A 21,991-nucleotide genomic window follows, 5' to 3' on the forward strand; every position below is an offset into this window, starting at 1 on the left:
CCAAGGTCTAAGGTCCTTTTGCTCCAGACCACACAGCCTCCTTGTTGTTCAGACCTTCTGAGAAAGTTTATGAATACATTTAAAATGGGTTTCACAATTTTTGAAAATCAACTCATTTACGCCCTATTTGTGTAACACATAGGATGTGAAATGGCTCAAGTCCCTCCATGACAATCTGTCAACAATCAACAAGTCAGTAGACTACTGGCATTTCTGCTTGAACTTAATGGTTGATTTTAATTAACTCATGGTTTCTGTGTTCACCAAAACCCTTTAGCTCACACGAACAGGCTTAAAATCAAGAAATGTTCTCATCAGTTAAGACAATTGAGGACTAGAGTCACTTTTTCAAAAGTAATAACACTTGCAAGTCTCTTCAGGGAATCACAATGTCCTCGGGGCAAGTATCTCCTAATTTTCTGAAGTTTGCTAGAGAGATTCCCAGCCCTGACTTCTTCCAGTGCAATCTGTAGAGGGTTTTAAGTAGCATGGTGCTGTGGCTCCACCTCAGACCTCCCAAGCTGGATTCTCTAGGGACATGGTCTGGGCATCTGGATGCTTTAAAAGCCCACTGGTGATTTTGGCACAACTGTGGTTGGAAAAGGCTGATCCTTTGCTCTTCTATGGAATAGCTCTCACCACCCTCTCTGTGATCATTTAGATGTGTGAATATTTAACAAATGACGCAGTAACTGTCAAATGGTTGTCTCAACTACACCAAACCTGAGTGTCCGCTCTTTGCCAAAGGTTCAGTAACGACACATGGTTGGTATGTTGCCTACTTGATTGGCTACATCCAGCCAATAAACCAATTAGTTGTTTATGGATGGCTGCTGTAAATTTCTTAAAGATCCACTAAACTATCCTCTTTGGAGGAGGTCATGATAGCATTGGTAAAGATTATACACAAATTAAAATGAAAGAAAAATCAAAGCATTCGTGAGAAGGGTCAAATAAGAGTAAGAGATTCAGCCAGTGCTCTGAGTCCAAAGTCAGATGTGCTTTGGGAGGGTCAGGGAAGGCTGCATGCATGAAATAAAAATGGATTGTCAAACTGAAACTCATCATGTTTGAATTTTTGTTACAAAGTAGAGACTTTCCTGCTGTGTTGTTCTACCTTATATAACTAAATGAGTGTTACTGACCCACATTGCTATAGAATAATTTGAACTCTATTAACAAGCACCTAAGAGATACAAAGTATTAACATTATCAAGCATCATTAATTAATTAATTACTGACCCTCATTAGTTAGTTTATTAACTAATTAACCCATATATATTATGTCCACTATGCTGTAGTTTTAAATGCAACTGAGATTTTTAAAATGACTCTCTCCTAAGCAGTTTACATCTAGTGGGTGGCAGATGAGTAAATAGATACTGTAATATGGCACTAAGATGAAATTCAAAGATGAGGGCTATGGATGTGCCGGGGAGAGCTCCTGCCCCAGACAGACCTGGTCATGTGAAGTAACTCCTGAGGTAAGTCTCAAATGATAAGCAGGAAAAGACAGAAAACAAAGAGTTCCCCTAATGCATAGACAGAGACCCTACAGCATAGGAGGAGAAAGATGCTGCTGAGTTTACACAATGTCAGAAAGTTCAATATGACATGAACACAGGGCTCAGGAAACTAGGAAACTCCCATCTCCTTAGCTCCCATCTGATGCTCTCTCTCATCTGCCTTGGACACATATGTATCTTAGGAGTTCCTTGGGGACAAGGGCCACGTCTACCTGGTTTGCAAATCTATCCCATAGCCTACCCTGTGGTAGGTTCTCAGTACATACTTCTGAATGAATGATTTTTTTCTTAGTTCTATCCTATTGTAACTAAGGAAACTGCAGTCCAAGAAGATAAAGTGGACAGTCTAGAATCACAACACTGTCTAGTGGTTGAACAAGATACTAAAACAAGATCTTGGGAGCCGCTGCTGTGTCTAACTCTGCCACAACAATCCCCATGCAAGTCCTGAATTGTAGGACTCTTTCCAGCTTTCTGTGACCGTATACAAAGAACTCTGGGAATGGAAAACTTATTTGAATCTTGATTTCTTAAAGTAGATATTGGCTATTGGCATTATGAATTCACCATACAGAATGCATCTAAACAAATAACTGTGATTCAGGAATATTATAATAAGTAAACCCGTCTTTAAAAGTTGGCCACTGACCTTAGTATGTATATAAGTGATGCTTTAATAAAATTTTAACTGTAAGTTTTTATAAGCATAATTAAATAAGCAATTTAATCAGACAGTAATGGGAAAAAATGGATCCCAATACAGTGTTAAAGTGGTGAATCATTGCACGTTGAGTTCTAAGGACTGTATCAAAGACAGAAAACGAAAGCAAAATCATATGTAAGCATCAACATAGAGCCATGAAGATAGAATCAGTAAGAGCCTACAACCCTCAAACACTAACACCCAGACATTAATGATATCTTTCTCTCAGATCCATGGTGTCACAGAAACAACATTTTTTTCAAGCAGTAGCAGTCTGCGAAAGGAAAGATGATTCCAATATTCATTTGGTATTTAAAATCCTCAATGTTGAGGCTTAGTTCCTTTTCTTCTCAGTTCTGAACCTGGTATGCACAGCTCTATTATTTACAACTGGTCACCTCCCCTCCCAAAAAATTTAAGTGATTTACAACAAAACCATCCACCGCGTCCTTCAGCTGGTTCCACCACTAGCTCCCCCACCATGGCCACACCCTGGTTTCATGGGCCCAGGCATTTAGGGAGCGCTGGCCATATTCTGGCTCTGTGCTTAGACTGGGGCTGCAAAAGTGGACTCTTGAAGAGTTTTTCCGAGTGGAGGAAATGAACACACTTACTATCCATGAATATAAAGGAAAGAAAAGGCTTAGCAGAGGAGCAAACTAGGAACCTGCATGCAAAGGGATGATTAAGGCTGACCAGGAGTGGAGGAGATTTGGGGAGGAAGAGTTATCACTTAGCTGGTCTTTGAATATTTAACAGGATTTTAGGCAGAGTGACTTGAATGCTCTGCAAACGTATTTGGATTTTTTCTATAGGCTGTAGGGAGCCATTAAAGATAAAGAAGCAGGATTGTTTGAGGGAACAGCTCTGGCAGTAGGGACATTTGAAAAGTAGAGGGAAGAGTTCAGAGGTTCTTTAGGAGATCTGCAGACTTGCTACTCATGGTAGCATCCGCATCACCTGGGAGTTTGTTAGAAATACAGAATTTCAGACTCCATCTCAGACCTACTAACTCAGATTCTCTCGTTTTGGTGAGATCCACAGTGTGAAAAGCACAAGTGTAATTGAAAATATTGACTATCCCCAGCTTGGCCAGGCTGGATCTCAAAGAGTTAGGGTCTGGCCCAAAGCCTTGAGCGAGGAGCAAAGGAAATCTGAAGTTAATATACCGGTCCAGGATAAATTCTGGAAGTCGAGGATAACAAAGATTCAAAGCCCCCAAGTGTAGGTACAATAAAAGAAGTTGCCCAGAAATAAAAGGTCCACAAAAGCGAGCAGGCAAGAGCAGGTTATGGTTGGAGTTAGAGTAGCTGGAGAGACCCCAAAAGGCAACTGGTGGGGAAAAGGGACCTTTTACGGAACAGCTGCCAGGAAGGCTGTGAGTGAGGGGTGGGTCCAAGAGGCATTTTGGGGGAACTTGTATGCACAGGGTGCCCAGTGTTCTAACTTGAGGAATAGAAAGCAGGCAATTTCAGAGTGACAATGGAGGGATGATCCGTAAGTTTGAGGGACAAATTTTATGTGTGGAGAAGAAAGAGAGAGATGCTGAAAACGACACTTAGGTTTCCAAGAGGCCGGATTGCAGCATGGTAACATCAACTACGTGTGGAACTTAGACAATCGTACATCACTGATAAACAAACCTCTAGGCTGTTTTATTTGAAAAGGGCACACAGTTCGCACTAGGTAAATTTATATGGGAGACTTTAAGAATAAGTAAAAATATCTAATGTTTATTGAGCACTTTCTGATACAAAACATGGGCTTCAATGTTTAAAATGACAATTATGAATCTCACAACAACCCCATGAAGTAGGCTCTGCTATCATTCCCATTTACAGCTGAGGAAACTGAGACGTGCAAAGGTTATTTAACTCGCCCAAGGCAAGAATTGGTGTCAAGCCCAAGATTTGGACCTGATTAGGGATGTCACAGCCTATAATCATCATTGCCATGCTGGGCTACATACTGGGCTAAAATCATCATTGCTATGCTCTCTCTCCGCTACACACCTTTATCTTGTGGTCAAACCTGCAAAGCATTTCTAAGTTCAAACAGGTACCCTATTTCTACTTACTATATCAAAAGAAAGTGTTAGACAAGATTTTTCAGTTCCTTGGAACAGAGCCTATCTCTAAAGTCCGTTAATTATCTTTATGAATTTAAAATTTTACAGGGAAATATTTCTTAGAAATAGCAAGATAGCTGTACAAATTGAGATAGAGTCAATTCCTGATTATCTGTGTTAATTAGCAACAGTGTTAGCAGAAGCAATTGAAATCCTCCAATATCCCACAAACTTGACTCTGATCAGCCAGATCCGTCGTGGATTTCTTACCACCCTCTAATCTAGATCCCAGGTATTTTTCAAAGGCCGCCTGTATGAGAAAGGGAAAACATGAAGGGAGGTGAAGAAACAAAGACAAGGATAATAAAAATATTGGATAACTACAAGGCATGGTGCTTGGAACCAGTCTTCCTGAGTTCAGATCCATCTTCCTTCTCCCCACTTTCTAGGTATATATCCATGAACAAATCACTTGCCATCTGTGCATCAATTTCCCCATCTGTAAATTGGGGTCAGTGATAGTCCTTACTTCAAAGTACTGTTGAAGCGAACAGAATGACAGAATTCATGAGGGGCACAAAGTCAATGCAGAGTGATACGAAAATCATCAGATGGGTAATCAAACCAATGCATAAAAATCAAATAGAAAATGGCGACTCCTCTTTTATGACCCGCCTGCCAGACTACAGCATATCTGTCTCTGTCTCCATCTCACTCAGTTGTGGGTTCAAAGAAGACGCCCAGGTTGGCAGGAAAAATCTCCTTTCAGTTTTCTTTAAATGAGCTCCAGAGGGCTTTTTTCCCTGGCCACTATTATTTACTCTGGCACTCCAAGTTAGCAGCAAGATCTAATAGCAAAAACCTCTAAATCACATGGATATCAATAGAATAAAAACCTTCCAAGATTCCATATCCTGCCTATGCCTCAAATCCAGAAACATCCACTGAACTCCTTTTAGCACTGACTGATGACAATGCAGATATTTCAGGCTGCAGTTCCCTGCTCGCTGCAGTCTGTCTGAGGTTGTTTTGCCCCTGGACTATTTTTGCTCACGTGGTTGCTCTCAGCCGCAGACACTCAAATGGAAACCAGAAAGACCCAAGTACTTGGGAGGAACCTATAAACAAATGTAGGAAGGAGCATCCAGTCTGACCATGGCGCCCACAAAAGATTCTCTAGACAGAATATGAGGGGCTGGATTCCGAACACCTACTATTTGAGAACTTGCCTAAATCTTTCTTAGCTATTTAGCTGCTTCACAGGGCTGGAAGGATGGAAGTTCAGAGGAATAGGCTGGAGAGAGTTTATCCATGGTGTGTGTGTGTATGCGTGTGTGTGTGTCCAAAGATTTCTTTCCAGGAGAACCAGAAGAGCTAAGGGCAGCTGGATATTTGCCATTTTGTACTTAGAGAGAAAATACAAATTGGGCCACATTTATTTATTTTTCAATTGAGTCAACACACAAAAACAAGTCCCTAGGTTTAGAAACTTATAGAAAAACATCAGGCCAAATTCAGGTGTGTTTTAATTAGGAAAAGCAAATGGTTAACACAGATTCTAAGCATTGTACTAGTAGTATCTATTTGGGGATCAGTAAGTAACCCTAAACCCAGCTAGTAAATATCCAAACCCCATTAACCATAACAGAACTCTCTAATTCTGTAGAACTCAGAAAAGTGGTACTAGGCTTGGTACAGGGCCTTCCAAATTTTTATTCTTTCTCCCAAAGTGTCAGGCTCTTTCTCCTCTCCCCTCCAGATCATCCCAATTGGACTACCATCAGCCAAGAATTGATGCAAAATAAGGAAAGGAAGGAACCCAAACCATGAGGTTACTCTGGCAAAGTCCTCTAATTAGAGCATAAAGTGAACTTACCAGCAGCTTCATTCATCATAGTCCTGGGTCATATTAACTCATTGATGTGTTGTCACCTTGAAAGATTTCCAGCCACAAATCCCCAATGCTTGCATGCTGGAGAGAAACAGAACAGGCAATGTTATCTGGGACCCTACTGTCCTTACTTAATAAGCATATTGAGCCACTGGATCTAAATACATAAAAACAAAAGGACAAAAAAAATCCCACCCAAGAGCTAAGAAAACTAGAAGGAATCCTTGCTTTCACAAGTGGTCAAATCTTTAAACATGTGTCCATTAAATACATCTTTTAAGACTACCTGGAAAATGACGCACAGCCTGCCAAAACAAAATCAGCTTATAAAACATTTTCACCTTTTTGCCTTCCAACAAATTGCTTGTTTTCCCATCTGAACAATAACCTTATTGTTTGCACTGAAGTACAGTACATGACTAGTCATGTTAGGAAGTGAATGAATTGTTGTGCCGTCAACAAGATTTTTTTTTCCCCACATACCTATTATATCTAGGAATTCCTTCCAAACTTAGAAACTTTGAAGAAAATGCACACTACTTTCATCTGTTTTCCTTATTCTGTGTTTTATTGGCATTTAGACGAGGGTTGCTTAGCAATGTGAAATTAACAGTAGTAGTAGTTACAGTATTTGTACAAGTTTCTGAGTATACGCTCTTGTACTCTTGTCAAAGTCTGGTGAGAATTTTGGCCCATGATACTTTCCATGTTTTTATTTAAGCCCAGGTTAAACACAGGTAATCTTCTGTACGGTTCAGTTTACTTACTGGTACAGGAGTATATGGAGACGCAGTAAAGACAGGCCTGAAATGAGACCCTAAGTCCTTCTTCCCTTCCCTCTCTCACAGCCCTTCAAATCTCAGGAGCCTATTGGTGGAGAGGAGCTATCAGCTCTCCAGCCCTGGATGATCCTTCCTTTTTAACTAACCTGCAAAAATGGAACATAAATCAGGTCTTTTCATTGTAAGTCAGAAAAAAATTTAGTTCAACGTAACGTGGAGATGAGACAACAATTCAACATTCTGCCACGCATGGCACAAACAGAAAATCACTCATATCGCCCTGCTTGTTCATTAACAGCCATAAAGAACAAGTCAGACAGTCAGAGAAACTCACGCATGCAGCTGGATGAAATAAGTTCCATGCAGTATCCATTGTAACCCTAAACCCAGCTAGTAAATATTCAAACACCATTAACCATAACAGAACTCTCTAATTCTGTAGAACTCAGAAAAGTGGTACTAGGCTTGGTACAGGGCCTTCCAAATTTTTATTCTTTCTCATTTATTATTTTTATTCTTTCTCTTTTATTATTCAGCTTTAGCCAAGGCCATGCCCACACTAATGAACATCTAAACATTACCTTCACATGTTCAACTGAAGTTGCCCACAAAACTAACCACATGGACTAACCAGCCTCCAGTTCTCATCCTTCATTTTTATTTGCTTTTTATCCTATAGTCCTCCTTTTTTAAAAGTTTTCTTTAAACTTGGGAGGGGCGATGCAATACAGAAAGTAAAGTTTATACTTAGGTCCTTGATTTGCTCAGAATTTTACAGCCAGATCAAACTTTACTTAAGACTCCAATATGCATGTATCAATATGTTTTCTTGAAACCTTGCCGATAGCTACATACAAATGATGAATAATGATTCGTGGAGAAAAATAAAATCTTTCACTCAGATTATTTCCTCTCCTGGGCGAGAGACAGGAATGCATAGAAGCTAAATGCTCTTCTCCTCCTTACTCTCCCATCCCTCCAACAGGCTAGCCTGGGCGTGTTCTCATCATGAAGGCAGATGTGCACCAGGGGAAGAAGAAACATACAAATACAGTTGGTTTTCAAGCCTCTGCATGTGTCCCATCTGCTAACATCTCGGCCAAAATTGGTCACATGACCACAGTTGGACTCAAGAGGCACAGAAATAGACTCTACTACTTTGTACCTCAAAAGGTGAGGTTATAAGGAGGAGAAAAAATTGGAGTCAATGCAGTGAATCTGCAGATGTACTCACAGTCACAGATGATAATTACAGACCCAGAGATCGTGTCAGAGATGAAACTGGAACCCAGTTCTCTGGACTTATGGTTTGCTCCTCTTTTGATGACACCCACTGCCTTTATTTTACTGAAGAGCAGTGAAGCGACTGATAAAGGCATTCTATAATCAGTTTCGGTATTATCAAATACAACCCATACTCTCTAAAATAGTGTCTAAGAATACTATATCTGTAAAATATATGTGAACAGCCTTGAACCAAACATGAAAACTTTGTTCCAAGTCTGTTATTTTAGGAGTCAAGATTTTATACTGTTAGAGAGCATGTGCAGGCCAGGCATAAACTATGAAGGCTAGAAACACATTCTACTTAGAGTTGCCAGATTTAGCAAATAAAAATACAAGATGCCAGGTTAAAACAGAATTTCATAAACAATGACTAACATTTTAGTATAAGTGTGTCTTGTGCATTTTTTGGAATACACTTCTACTAAAAGAATTCATTATTTATCTGAAATTCAAATTTAACTGAGCATCCTCTATATTACTGGCAACCTTAAGGAAACTAGGAGATTAAAGATAATATCAAATATATATATACATACATATTTACATACAAAGATATAAACAAATCATAACTAATAATGCATGATATACATACATATATAAAATATTAATAATAATTCATTCCTAAAGATTTTTTCAGAGGAGAATGACTGTAAGTATTCAGAATAAAGATATGAATTTAATCATTAAAATTATTGTCATGTTTGGCATATTAATTAGTATCTTCCAAAATAAAATTTTCCACAAAATTGCATAAACAAGAAAGTACAATAGGATTTCACATGCTTATACGGTAATTAATTCCATGATACGATTTGAGTGCATAGGAATTGAAACATAAACGTACAATGAATTCATTAAGGTTTTAGGGCCTTTGATGTGCCTTTGTTGGGCTGGAAAAGTGAAAATACGGAGTAGGAACTCTCTGGATTTCACAGCTACCATGAACAAGGCTGCCCCACAGAGTGGATGTGATGGAGGACATGGTTTCAGTGGCCTCAATAATTTCTTTTTAATGCCTTTCAGTGCTCCACTGGCAAGAAGACAACACCAGGTGGATTCAGCTCCATGCACCTTCTCTCTAAGAACTCCAGCCACAATGCCTGTGACCCCAATATCAGAGCCCAATGCTTGAAGAGAAGAAGCAAATGAGTAGCTGGGAGAATCCAAAATTGTAAAAAAAAAAAAAAGTAATGTAAAACATTAAAATTAAAAAAATAAATATAAAACATCTGTGTCAATGTGAATCGGCAGATGAGATGAAGAGTTAATAACTGTCTGGTTCTATCAACAGCTGTCAGTGGGGAGGAATTAAAAAAAAAACGAGAACATAAAAACTTCCTCCTAAATCTGGCCAAGCTATCTACTAAAGCTGGTTCCCATTAAACGTTTGTTAATTTAATTTATAAAATCCAAAGCCCATTGACCACTGTCTGCTGCTCACAATGGGGGCTGTATGTGTACAGGCTGGCTCTCTGCCAGTACGTAGTGTCATATAGACTGGTATCTTGTATGTAAACATTGTTGGAATCTCTAATAATCAAAAATTTTTTAAAAAATCTTTATGGCGCCAATATCTTTATAATGCAAAACAAATACTGAGCTTCCTGTGTTCAGTTCCTGTGTTCAGACAGTGGGCCTTCTTGGGAAATGGATGTGAGTGGGGGTTTCACCACTTTCATCAGGTCAAAGTTTTCACTTCCGCTAGAGAGAGAGAGGAAGTTGCCTCTGAAGGAGAGTCAACGCTGTGGTATATGCTTTGTTGTCACTGGAGTGAGACATTACATTTAATAAAATTTTTTGTATTACAGAATGTTTGTTTCTAAGTTAAATATTGAATGTGTATAACTTACAGACACATAAGCATCTTATGGATAAGTTGGATATTACTCATAATGTGTGCTATAATTATGTACAAAATAAACACTAAAGTAGTGGCAAATAAAAACAGTAGTACAAATTACATAATATTCAAATACAAATATTGGTTGTTATAATTAATAATATATGTTAAATGAAAAAAAATTGAAGAGAAAAGTAAGAAAGAGAATATTCACTCTGTAAATATCTCCCACACAACTTTTCTCCCGTTCCCAACCCACAAACGGACAATGAGAGAAGCAGATGCTGGTTTTTTCACTCCACCAGTTAAGAAGTCTTTATTTGGCATCTTCAAGGTACCCTGTACTGTGCTAGATAGCGTGGAGGCTAAAGAGCAAGTGTAAGATGTGTCCCTGGGCTCTAGCATCTTACAGCCCACTTAAAATGTCTCCACAATGTCTCTGTCCTTGGGTTTTGTCGGTTATATAAAAACCGCCTCCTACTGGCCATACAGTGGCCAATAGTCAATGTGGATTCCATTGGGTGGCCATGGTGAGATCCACTGAGATACAGAGCAATCTCATTCATCTTATTTTAAGAATTATTTATCAAGTACTTACCATGTCCCATTGCAAACGTCAACATTAGTTTCATCTTGAGTATGTGTGTGTGTAAGAAAGAGAGAGGGAGAAACTTAAATAGCTTCAACATGAACCTTAATAATAGCATCCTGAAAGGGTCATTCAGCACCCAGATGAGCCACAATTGAGTGTCTACTCCACCAAAGCAAGGGGCAATCAAGAGACTAAAAGTCAGAGTGGATGTTTGATACAGCATGGAACAAACAACAGGTTAATTGACTGTTTGTTGTTGTTTTTAGTTGTTTCGCCCAGTTTTATTTTCCAATGTTAACTGGTTGCCATGATGTTCTGTGCATGTCATTTAATTCCCAGTCCAGCACGTCACTTAGGCACGGGGAAAATGTGGTTTGTTATGAAAAACTTATCTGTGTGCAATACTCATGTGGACTTCATTCCTATTAAAATAAGATGCTTTATTTAGCCAATGAGTTGGAATTTTAAAAAATTCCTTTGTGCTAAAGTCATCTCTGTATCTCATTTCAAAACCAACCAAATATCTTAGAACCAGAGAGAAGCATTCAATCAGCACTCTGTCAAACTCTAGAATATTGATTTGTTAAAATTAATGTTTCTCCTTTGTTTTCTTACACATACTTGTTACTTAGTTATTATCCAGCCAAATACTTTTCCATTTGAACAGATGGCAGAGCCAAGAGGCTGTGACAAATGAAGCTATTCACACCTACCATATGGCATCAAATGGGCAAAATTTGGCAGCTGAGGTCTATGAGAAACAATTGTGGATTTGGTGTCTGAAGACCAAGTTCTGAGGTCAGTTCTGCTTCTTGGTTGCTTGACAATGGATAGGTCCTTCAATGCCTTCTGGGCCTCAATCCTCAGTCTTCAAGATAAGATGATGCGAGGCTTAGTGTTATGGAGAGGATTGAACGAGAGAAGGTATGCAGAAATACTTTACAGGATAAATGATGTTAGAGGAATGCTGCAATATGGCTTCTGCAACTCCATAAAAAGGGGCAGAACCACCCCAGAAGTTTCTGAAGATGCTCCTCAAACAGAGTAACCTTTGTTCTCTCTTAATGTCCAGATCTTCATTAGTCACTTTGCTTGGTAGTCATCCTGATGTCAGAACCATTCCAAGTTTTTGTTGCTAAATCCTCAAGAAGAGCCTGAATCAACCACAATAAAATTGAAGGGTATTTCTGATTGAAAAATACAACGGTGAGAAAATCTCAATGGTTGAGAGAATTTAAGTCAATAACAAAAACTCCTTAGTAACTTATTCTCTACCAGCTTAAAAAATGCAAGATGCCTTAAACTCACATAAGCAGTAAGAGAATTAACATGAAGAGTTGAAATTAAATGTATGTAGAAAAACTGGAAATTTTTAGCAAATTCTAAACAACTAGACAAATGAAAATCACTCTAATTAAACATTTAATTTTGCTCTGAACTTCCTACCAGCCAAGTTGAAATTTTAAGAAATGATGTAATTCTCATTATAAAGCATCTCAATATAAAATGTTAATGTGAGACAACTTTTATTTCTGGGAACAAATTATAAAGGAGATTTATCTATTCTTTCTTTTATTGAGATATAATTGACATATAACATTGTATTAGTTTTAGGCATGCAACATAACGATTTGATATATACATATTGTGAAATGATTACCACAGTAAGTTTAGTTAACATCTGTCACCACACATGGTTACACTTTTTTTTCTTGCGATGAGAACTTTTAAGATTTACTCTCTCAGCAACTTTCGAATATACAATGCAGTGTTATTAACTGTAGTCACCATGCTGTACATTACAACCCCAGGACTGGCTGGTCTTACAACTGGAAATTTGTACCTTTTGACCCTCTTTACCCATTCATTTATTTATTCTTTATTTCTAGGACCCTAATCAAGATAAAATGATGATTCTCAAGCTTTGGAGTAAAATACCCCCGGAGTGTGGAGCTATGCCGAGGGTATACCTAGAGCCACAGATGACGCAGAGCATCAACTTCACAATTTTGGGTAAAATTCACATAAGTTGCATGTTTATATTAGTACAAATACACGTCTTATTAAACGGCAAAATTTTCATTTGCTTTTACAGTAAAACACGTCTAGAAATGCCCTGTTCCAGTGGGGTTGCAGCTCAAACTGCAGGAGCAAGGCTATACTCCTTTTGCAGAATTTTCTGACGTTCTGACATAATGACAGTCTCTTCAATAACAGTTTTAGAGAAAATGCTAACAGTTTCCCACGCAGCCATATATACCCTCCGTAAAAATCCAGGGCAGAATACTGAAACATGACTCACCAAGGTGAATGTTCAGAGAGCCAAACGGGGAAGCTTGTTTTTGGCCAGGCTACTGGTGTTCTAACTTCAAGGAAACAGAATTTGATCTCAAAATGTGGTCCTCAGAGCACCTGCATCAAAAAACCCTGGGAATGCTGATTAAAATGAAGATTTTTAGAATATATTCGCGATCTAAAGGATGATCATTTCTGGAGCAGAGACCCAGGAATCTTCATGGGAACTTGTTAGAGGATTGATACATAGACACCCTGAAGTTTGCAAACAATTCAGGATGGTTAAGGGTATTTAAACTCCCCAGTGTAGCCTTCTTGAACTGTCATATGCCACTTAATGACCGGGACGTGTTCTAAGAAACGTATCATTGGGTGATTTCATTATTGTGCAAACATCATACAGTGTACTTACACAAACCTAGGTGGCATAGCCTACTCCACACCTGGGCTCTATGGTACTAGTCTTATGGGACCACCGTCATATATGTGGTCCATTGTTGACTGAAATGTCATTATGCAGCGCATGCCTGTATATCACTTTTCTCAGTTGGCATTTCGACAAGAGCATGGTAGCAGGTAAGCCCTAACAATTTTTAGAGTCGATTGAAGAGAGCACTGTACATTTTTCATAAGAAAACTCTAAGTAGACAATTTACTCTTCTACTGGGGACATTGAGAGCCGAGTTACGGCCTACCTCGATTGAGGAACCAGTTAACACTCACCTGAGAAGAGTTATAAAGGTCACTACAAAGGAGGTCAAACATTTTCTAAAATCCCCCTTCAATCTGCCCAAGTTCCTGAACAAATATTTGAATAGAGACCACACCTCAGACCATCTTTTCATTTCACAAAAATCAAATTCCCTAGATTAAGTGATAGCATCCTAAAATTCTATGTTCTGTTCATTTTACTATTAGTTCTATTAGGTTCTATGGTCTGTTAGTTTTGTATCAGACTTCCTCAGAGCAGATTTTCTCAGTCTTTAATTTGCAGAGTTTTCAAGAGGAAGGTAAAAATACAAGTATTTTTTTCTTGAACTGATTGGACCAGAGAATCTATATCAGACAGCACCTTGCAAGACCAACTTTTTGTGTCCCAAAGATATTCAAAGTAGGCTTCGGGAATCAACGTGGATCCACATCAGTAGCCCTATGAAGCTCATCAGAAATTCAGAATCTCAAGCCCCCACCTCAGAATTTCTGAAACAGAGTCTGAAGTTTAGCAAAGCCCTCAGGAGATCTGTATGAACATTAAAGTCTGCGAAGTAAGGCTGTAGAACACATTTTGAGAAGCACGCCAAGGACAATGACAGAAATGGCTTTAACCTGGAAAACTTCAGGAATCACTCTTATAGTTCATTCACCTTGGCTCCCGAAAGACATCGGTGTTATTTCCAAGGAACATCTGCTCTGGCACAGGGACTTTTCACTAGGAAAATCACATCTGAAGGCTGTATGTGAAGCAAGTCTTACCGCACTTGAGCAAAGCACAGATCTGTGCTGTGGTTTGTAGCTTCCTTGGCCTACGGACAGATTGCTTTGCACCAAACCTGCCCCATGGAGATAGAGATGGTGAAAGAATTGGAACTTTGTCTGCCATTTGAATCTGCTCCCCTGCAGAGAAATAGCCCATTTCCCAGCTGCAGCTGAGAACACATCATCCCATTTTAGCTGACAAATAATCAGAGATGTTCCAAATTACTGTTCCCAAGCCACTCTGAGTCCCAAGCACAGATTCCAAATCAGGTGCGTGTGAAATACAAACAGGGCTTGAGTTGGGAAGGAAAAGATGAAGCTCGAGCCTTAACAAGCAAAATGCACATGTTAATAAAAGCCATGCACGGCCTCAAGTCCATGTAAGGTATGGATCAACCAGCAAGAGCAAGGTTCCCATCGGAATCTTCCCAGCGTACAGCCATGACTCATGCCCAGAGCCATCTTGTCCCTGCAAGAAAAGCATAAATCATCATCCATTCTTAAAAATGATGCCAAAAGTGCATTTTATTCAAATGCATTCCTTAAAATAATTGCTGAGAAAATAATACAAGAGTATTCAACTGAAAACTGACTCTTAGTGTTCACATCTGGAGGGAAAAATGTGTCATGGAATGGTTAAGTGGATTCTAGAGATGCTGGGAATTCCTAAACACACAGAACTCCATGATCATCAGAGCTTGTTTGATTCTTTTGAAGAGGAAACTTCCGTGCTTCAGTCACACCTACAATGAGGTCTCCTATGTTTTATAATGCAAACCTCATCATATTTTTCTTTCCTTTTGTTTTCTTCTTTTCTATTTCTTTCATATTTTAACCAACAGCATCAGGAAAAAAAGTATTTGTCGTGGATGCCTATAAGCTCTCTCTCGCCTATGTCCTTTCCACCAGCACTCAGACAAGCTCAGGACTCTTTCACAATGATGATAAACCATCTTTGACTCTGTTTCTCCTCTTGCTACCCGCTCTTAACCTACTCTTACGAAGTTTACATTTACTCCTCCATCTCCTCACCTTCTCCTGTTGTTGAGTATTCCAGAAGCAACCTCTGAGATGGGGTTTCGAGGGTGTGATCCCAGAAACAGCAATAGGGGAGTAGAGGAGTGACAGAAGGGCAGAAAGTTCATGAGGGGATATTATCTAACCAGTTACCACTGTGGGCAACTAGAGCTCAGGCCCCCTTGGGGTGCTCTGAATGACAGCATAGAACATTCTTTAGAGTTATCTCAACTGAAAGGTAAAGGACTAGTATATTCAGTTATCAAATCTCTGTCTGTCATTATTTGAGGGCTATTTCTGGGGGCATTAACTCTGTCATTTTGGTTTGCTCTGTGCTTAAGCTAAGAGTGTTCTCCAGTCAACTAATTAACTACCTACCTACGTACCTACCTCACACAAAGCATCCTTTGGAATATAGAAGTGACTGACAAAGGGATATGGGCATGACACCGACGACACCCACTACACCTTCTGTTTGTTTCTCCACTCAAGCCCTTGCAAGAGCTCTCGCTAAGCACCAATGTGGCTAAATGCTTAGACTTTTATCAGAAATTGTACTGCTTGACTTCTTAGCCACTAGTTTAAACACTATCAGCCACAGCTTCCTTCCTGAAGCTCCATGGTAACACATCTTTCTGAGTGTCCTCCTTTCTCTCCCACCACACCTTATCACTCTTGCTGGCTCATCTTCCTCCACCCAAACTTTAAATGTTAGGTCCCATGATTATGCTAAGACCTCTCCTCTTCTCATGCTATCCTCTCTTGCTGGGTGAACACATCTGTTCCTGTGGCTTCAGTTACCATTTATATCCCAATAACTTACCAATTTATATCACCAGTGGCTCAGATCTCCTGAGCAATGAAGCTGATGGCCTGCAGGACACCAAACATCTCACAATTGCTTCAAATGCAATGTTTAGGCACTAAACTTCATCTTCTGCCCCTCACTTCCCCTAGGAGAAAAAAAAATTGGTCCTCATCTAGTACTTCCTATCTCAGTGAATAATACCACCTTCTACTCAGTGGGCAAGCTGGAAAACTAGCAGTCAACCCTGACACATGCCTCCCTGTCTCCTGCCTCCACGACATTCATTTAATTATTGCACCTCAGCCATTGGATCCCATCAGCAGACTATTTCTTAAATCCATTCACTTCTGTTCACTTCCTGGTCCATCCTCACCTCTTACTATAGCCTCCCAAGCAGGTCCCTTGGACCTCTCCTTCTCACTACAGCCTGAGGGAGATTTTAACAATGCCACCCTGATCGTGTCACTGCCTTTGGGACCTGGCTCTTGTCTACTTCTCCTGCCCCATCCAGTACCACTTTCTACCTAGTCTTTCCTGCTCCACCTTTGCTTAGTTCTTGTTGGTTCTGGAAAATGCCATAACGCCTCTGGCCTTGGAATCTTCATAACAACTGTCCCCTCCACTTCGAAGCCACTTCTCCTAGAACCTCCTTCCGTTAACTAGCTTTCACTTCTCCTTCAGATAGAAGCTTAAACATGACTACTTCAAAGAAGCTTCCTGATTTTCCTGATTCCTCCAAGAAAAGGGTTGGTTACTCTAGCACTCTATTCTTTAGGATATTCCATTAAAACCCTTCACTCTTATTACAATTATAATTAATTATTTGTGCAAATAGTTGCCTGCCTCATTGTAAGCTCCCTGAGAACAGGATCTTTGACAATTTAATTCATAACTAAATACCCAGCACTCACAGCAATGCCTGGCATGAAAGATTATGATAATTACTCGATGATTTTTGCCAAGCCTATTTACAATTCCAAAAATCTAACTATGGTTAGCTTGAGTTACGTTTGCTTTTTGGTATTATATTCTACTCCTCTGTTTCCACTTATAGGATATTAAACTTTTTCCTAAGAATAACCAAAAGCTATCTGTATTAGTTTGCTAAGGCTGCCTATGCAGAAACTGGGCACCTAAACAACAGAAGTTTACTGCCCCACAGTTCGGGAGGCTAGAAGTCTGAAATCAAGGCATCAGCACGGTCAGTTCTTTCTAAGGACCACAAGGGAACAATCTGTCGTAGGCCCCTCTCCTTGTCTTGTAGAGGACGATCTTCACATTCACATGGCATTCTCACTGTATGCATCTGTGTGTCCAAATAAGCCCTTTTTATAAGGACAGTCATCAGATTGAGATAGGGCACACCCTAGTAACCTCATTACATCTTCAATGATCTTATTTCCTAATCGGATCACGTTCTGAGGTACCCGGGACTAGTATGAATATGAGGAGGGGAAGCACACAATTTATCCCACGACAATATCCAAGGGTTTTAAGCAGGGGAGATAAACAACTAGATTCACATTGCTGATAGATCCTGCTGGCTATGGGGTGAAGAAAAGATCGGAGGGGGCAAGACTGAGGCCAGCTGCAGGCTAGGGGCCTATTATAATGCTTGGATCAATGCTCACAAGTGTCATTTCTCAACCAGCATTACCCAGAGTCAGAGCTCTGCTCCTCTGAGCGCAAGTAGCATAACCTTCACTATGCTGGGGGAAGTTTTCTTACCTGAAAAATGGTTCTATTTTTAGCACCACATAGTTTGAAATGCTGAAGGAAAGAACTAAAACTAGCTAGACCTGTGACCTGACTTAGGAACATATTTCCCACCAATATCTCAGCATAACACTCAAAAGAAAAAAGAAGAAAAAAAGTTCAAGTTTTTAAGGCGAAATCAGCCATTGAGATGACTTATGACTTATTTTGTTTGTATGTATATATTTTGTTTCAAAGAAGAAAAATGTAAGTATTATTCAAACATTTCAGTTTTCCATTAGTATGCGGGCATCTATTAGGACTATACAATAGAAAAGTGGGTCCTGGATCTTTATAAAGTTCAGAAGTATGAATTAGAGTGGAAGTTGGGAGTCATCACATTGAAAACACCCTCTTCTCTACCTCTGTTCCACGCCAATCCATTCCTTGTCTTTCTTTTCCTTTCAATTATACACACTAATCCCCACCCATATTTTTATCACTACAAACAATGGAACTCTGGGCCTTGTCCCAAGAGGAGAGTTGTCCAACTTATTTTTTCCCTCCCAGTCCTTGGCAAGTCTGTTGGGTGACCCACTCGGACACCTCAGAGGGTGGTGCCTGCCACCCCCTCAAGCCACAAGCAACAAAGCCTTAGTCATTTCATGCTCTTGGCTTTGTCATCATTTTGATTTTTTGAACATTACTTTTTCATTAACTCATTTCACTTATGTAAGGGGAACAAGCCAGAGATAGTTAAGGAATGCCTCTGGTTGTTCTGGAATAACAACAAAAAGAGATAGCATTGCTATTGCCTAGTGTTCAGAAGACAATGGTCATTTTGCCAAGATAGAATTCTGAATCGCAGGACAATGTAATTTACTTATTCCATGAATTGAACTTTGCAGCAAACCAAATTAGGCCATTTTTAAGACAATCTTTTAATAATTGCAAGGGTCAACTATCATTCTAGCTTTCAGAAGACAAAGGAAAATGGGTTGTTTTATATAGGAAGGAGGCATATTTGAAATTATCAGGATGATACACATATTCTAACATTAGGTGTTAATTAACCAGAGGACCACTTTCATTTTCTATAAAGCTCATGAATTTCCTATATCTCCCTTATAGATGTCCAGATTGTAAGACATAAAAAATAAACAATGTAGATAGAGGGTTCATTTATATTTTCCTTGTTTAATAGAATTAAAAGGGAAGAGTGATAAATAGAAAAGCTCCATTATAGGTATCTGTTTTGTTCAGAGGAAAATAAATACAATCTTATAATTCTATCAGAAAGAGGAAAAAGATTAACTCACCATTTTAAGGAACAAAAGAAACTAGCATTTGATTAGAGAGAGAATAAGGATGTCCACAAAAATGCTTTTCAAACCTTCGTGTGCTTCCAGGTAAAGAAACTAGGATTTTATGTGAGCAAAGGCAACATAATATAGAAAGAAGTGCCGTCAAGAGCAGCCCAAAGGAAGAGCGCTGATGGGAAGAATTCACTCCTGGGCCTGCAAATCCAGTAGGGCTAGATGAAGTAGCCGGGGGTATAGTTTGAATTAAGGTTTTTACTGCTGTTGTCATTGTTCTTCTGTATCTTCTTTTACGCTTTTACATGGCAAGGCTTGCAGTTTAAAAACTAAACCTGGACAATGTCTTCTGTGCGTCCCCACCCTCACCATGCATGAGCACCGAGGTGGGATTTTGGAAAATGTCAACTAGGTGCTCCAAGAAATTTTCACCAAAATATTTAAATCATAAACCTCTGTATAGACCCAGTGTTTGGAGAAACTAAAATGGGTTTAATTCTAGTTAGTTGTTCTTCTCTAATACCTAAACCACTGTAATAGGAGTACATCAACCCTCCCCAGCAGAGGACTTGAGCTGGGGATATGATAACCAAGAATTATACTAGTTTTAGCAGCATTTATTGAGCCCTATAGTGGATACTCTTGGTGCCCCAGCCAATGCCTTTTACCAGACCAATATACCTGCCCATCATCTGCTTCAAGTGTTGGCTACTAATGGTTTACTGTTGCTCCCTTTTCCAGATAATTCCTCTTGGAATAATGGCAGCCATTTGCCAGGAGTTCACATCCCACTCCCACCCCAGTAACAGCCCACTGCCAATGACTGGCTGACATGAAGAATGCAAAAGACCAACTAGTCATGTCAAAGTAGGAACAGTTCCATGGTGTAATTCACACTCTGGAGCTCTCCACTGGATCAGGCTAAAGCCAGAGTCCAGTAGAGACCACATCCTGGTTTGGCACCTTCCCCTACCTCATCTGTTTCCTTCATCCTCCTTTCTCCTGAGAGCCGTACTCCAATAAATCATGTGCACCTAAATCCCTTTCTCAGGCTCTGCTTCTGGAGAAGAGGACCTAAGTCAAGCCACAGTTCTACAATGCATTACGGTTATATTATTTTCATATATTTCTTTCATTTAATCCTCAAAACTACCCTATTTGTGGAGGCCATATAATTGAGACAAGTAGATATCAAGGTTGAACCAGGTTTTTTTCTGGTTCCTAGACATAGTCTATATTTATTATGCTAAACTTCTGCCTTAGACATTTATAGTAACAACTCCATCACATATCGCACCAAAAAATTAATAAAGTAGTCTCATAGTTCAGAACTTGAATGAAGGTACCCTCTCCTTATTAACATGTTCAGGAATGAACAGGTGTTGCACAGTGTTTCCTGACATACAGTGATATTTTCCCATTGAGGAAAAAGGAGAAGGAAAAGGGAGAGGAAGAAGGGAGAAGGAAGGGAAATGAAAGAAAGAGGAAATGAGAGAAGGAAGGAAGAAGAAAGAAAGAAATGAGGATGGAGAGAGGGAGAGAAGGAAGGAGGGAAAGACAGACAGACAGACAAACACACAGAAAGAAAAGGCCACAATAGATACTTGTTTTAATAGTCTTTTAGCCTCTTAGGCAACGCTTGGTCTCACTCTTTGGCTGGAAATGCACTGCTGGTCATTTCTCCTTTCTAATTTTTTTTCAATGTGAAACAGTTGGAAATGCTTTAATCATGGGCTGAGCTTCAGTGCAGAGCTTGGCTGAGAATCACTTCTCTACTAAGAACTGTGAGGAGTTTCCAGGGAGGGCTTGTAAACTAGTTATCTCTGCTGATGACCACATCTGTGTGCACATCTGTGGTACAGAAACACCCCATGTAATAAAGTGTATCTTGTGTTCTGTGACTTTCTGCCATGTGGGTTTGCCTTTCCCACCACACTCAAGACGCCCTTTTCTTATTAAAAAGAATCAGAATATAGAGAATGGATACCCCACCCATAGGGTGAGAAGGAGCCTTTTCTGTTTTTCATTTTGTGTCCCAGCAAGGCAAATATCATAGAATTCACACTTAGATTTCTTGAGACTTCTAAAATGAGCCCATGCTGAATGCATTGAGGATGTAGAAGGCCTACTCTGAGTCAGACTTAGCAAGAACACTAAATATTTTATATCCCCTCCGTGGAATCTCACACCAACCTTTGAGCTAGGTACCATGGTCCCCACTTCACAAAGGTGAAAACTGAATCAAAAGGGCAGAATAATTTGTCCAAGATCAGGCAGCTAGCAAATGGAGAAACTCAGCTTTAAAGTCAGATCTGAAGGATTTCTGAGCCCAAGGTTTCCTTTAACAGAAGCACAGACAGTACTTTCTCAGGTACGCACCACCATCTGAATAAGAGAACACTTTTTCAACCTTGAAGAAGTGATATTTGCAATGGTTATTTGCCTTTGAAATAGCCACCCTGCCCAATTCCTCGAATTCTGTAGAGATCTACCAGTCTTCCAAAGAATATGAAAAGATTCACTGTGCAACGTAGAGTATTCCCAAACCACAAGGCAGGGTCAGGCTAGAAGAAAAGGAAGCATGGAAAATGGCCTGCTATAATAAGGATTACTCAAGATGACTACAAGCAAAAAGAAATGCCTTCGGAAGAAGATTTTTGTTTGAGCTCATGGGGCTGAAGAAACTGGAAATGAA

General features: G+C 39.6%; 1 long non-coding RNA gene across 1 annotated transcript in view; it reads right to left on the minus strand.

Annotated features, from left to right (window-relative positions):
* LOC106822269 (uncharacterized) overlaps positions 1-16,563 on the minus strand; it is a 63,875-nt gene extending 47,312 nt beyond the window's left edge. The window contains exons 1-5 of the long non-coding RNA XR_011494553.1: positions 16,301-16,563; positions 12,992-14,929; positions 11,403-11,843; positions 6,956-7,116; positions 6,174-6,269 (exon numbers count right to left, since the gene is read on the minus strand). This is a non-coding gene — a long non-coding RNA (uncharacterized lncRNA). The remainder of the gene's footprint in view (positions 1-6,173; positions 6,270-6,955; positions 7,117-11,402; positions 11,844-12,991; positions 14,930-16,300) is intronic.
* Positions 16,564-21,991: the final 5,428 nt, after the last annotated feature.

This window comes from Equus asinus, chromosome 15 (genome assembly GCF_041296235.1).
Source record: "Equus asinus isolate D_3611 breed Donkey chromosome 15, EquAss-T2T_v2, whole genome shotgun sequence".
Classification (NCBI taxonomy): Eukaryota; Metazoa; Chordata; class Mammalia; order Perissodactyla; family Equidae; genus Equus; species Equus asinus.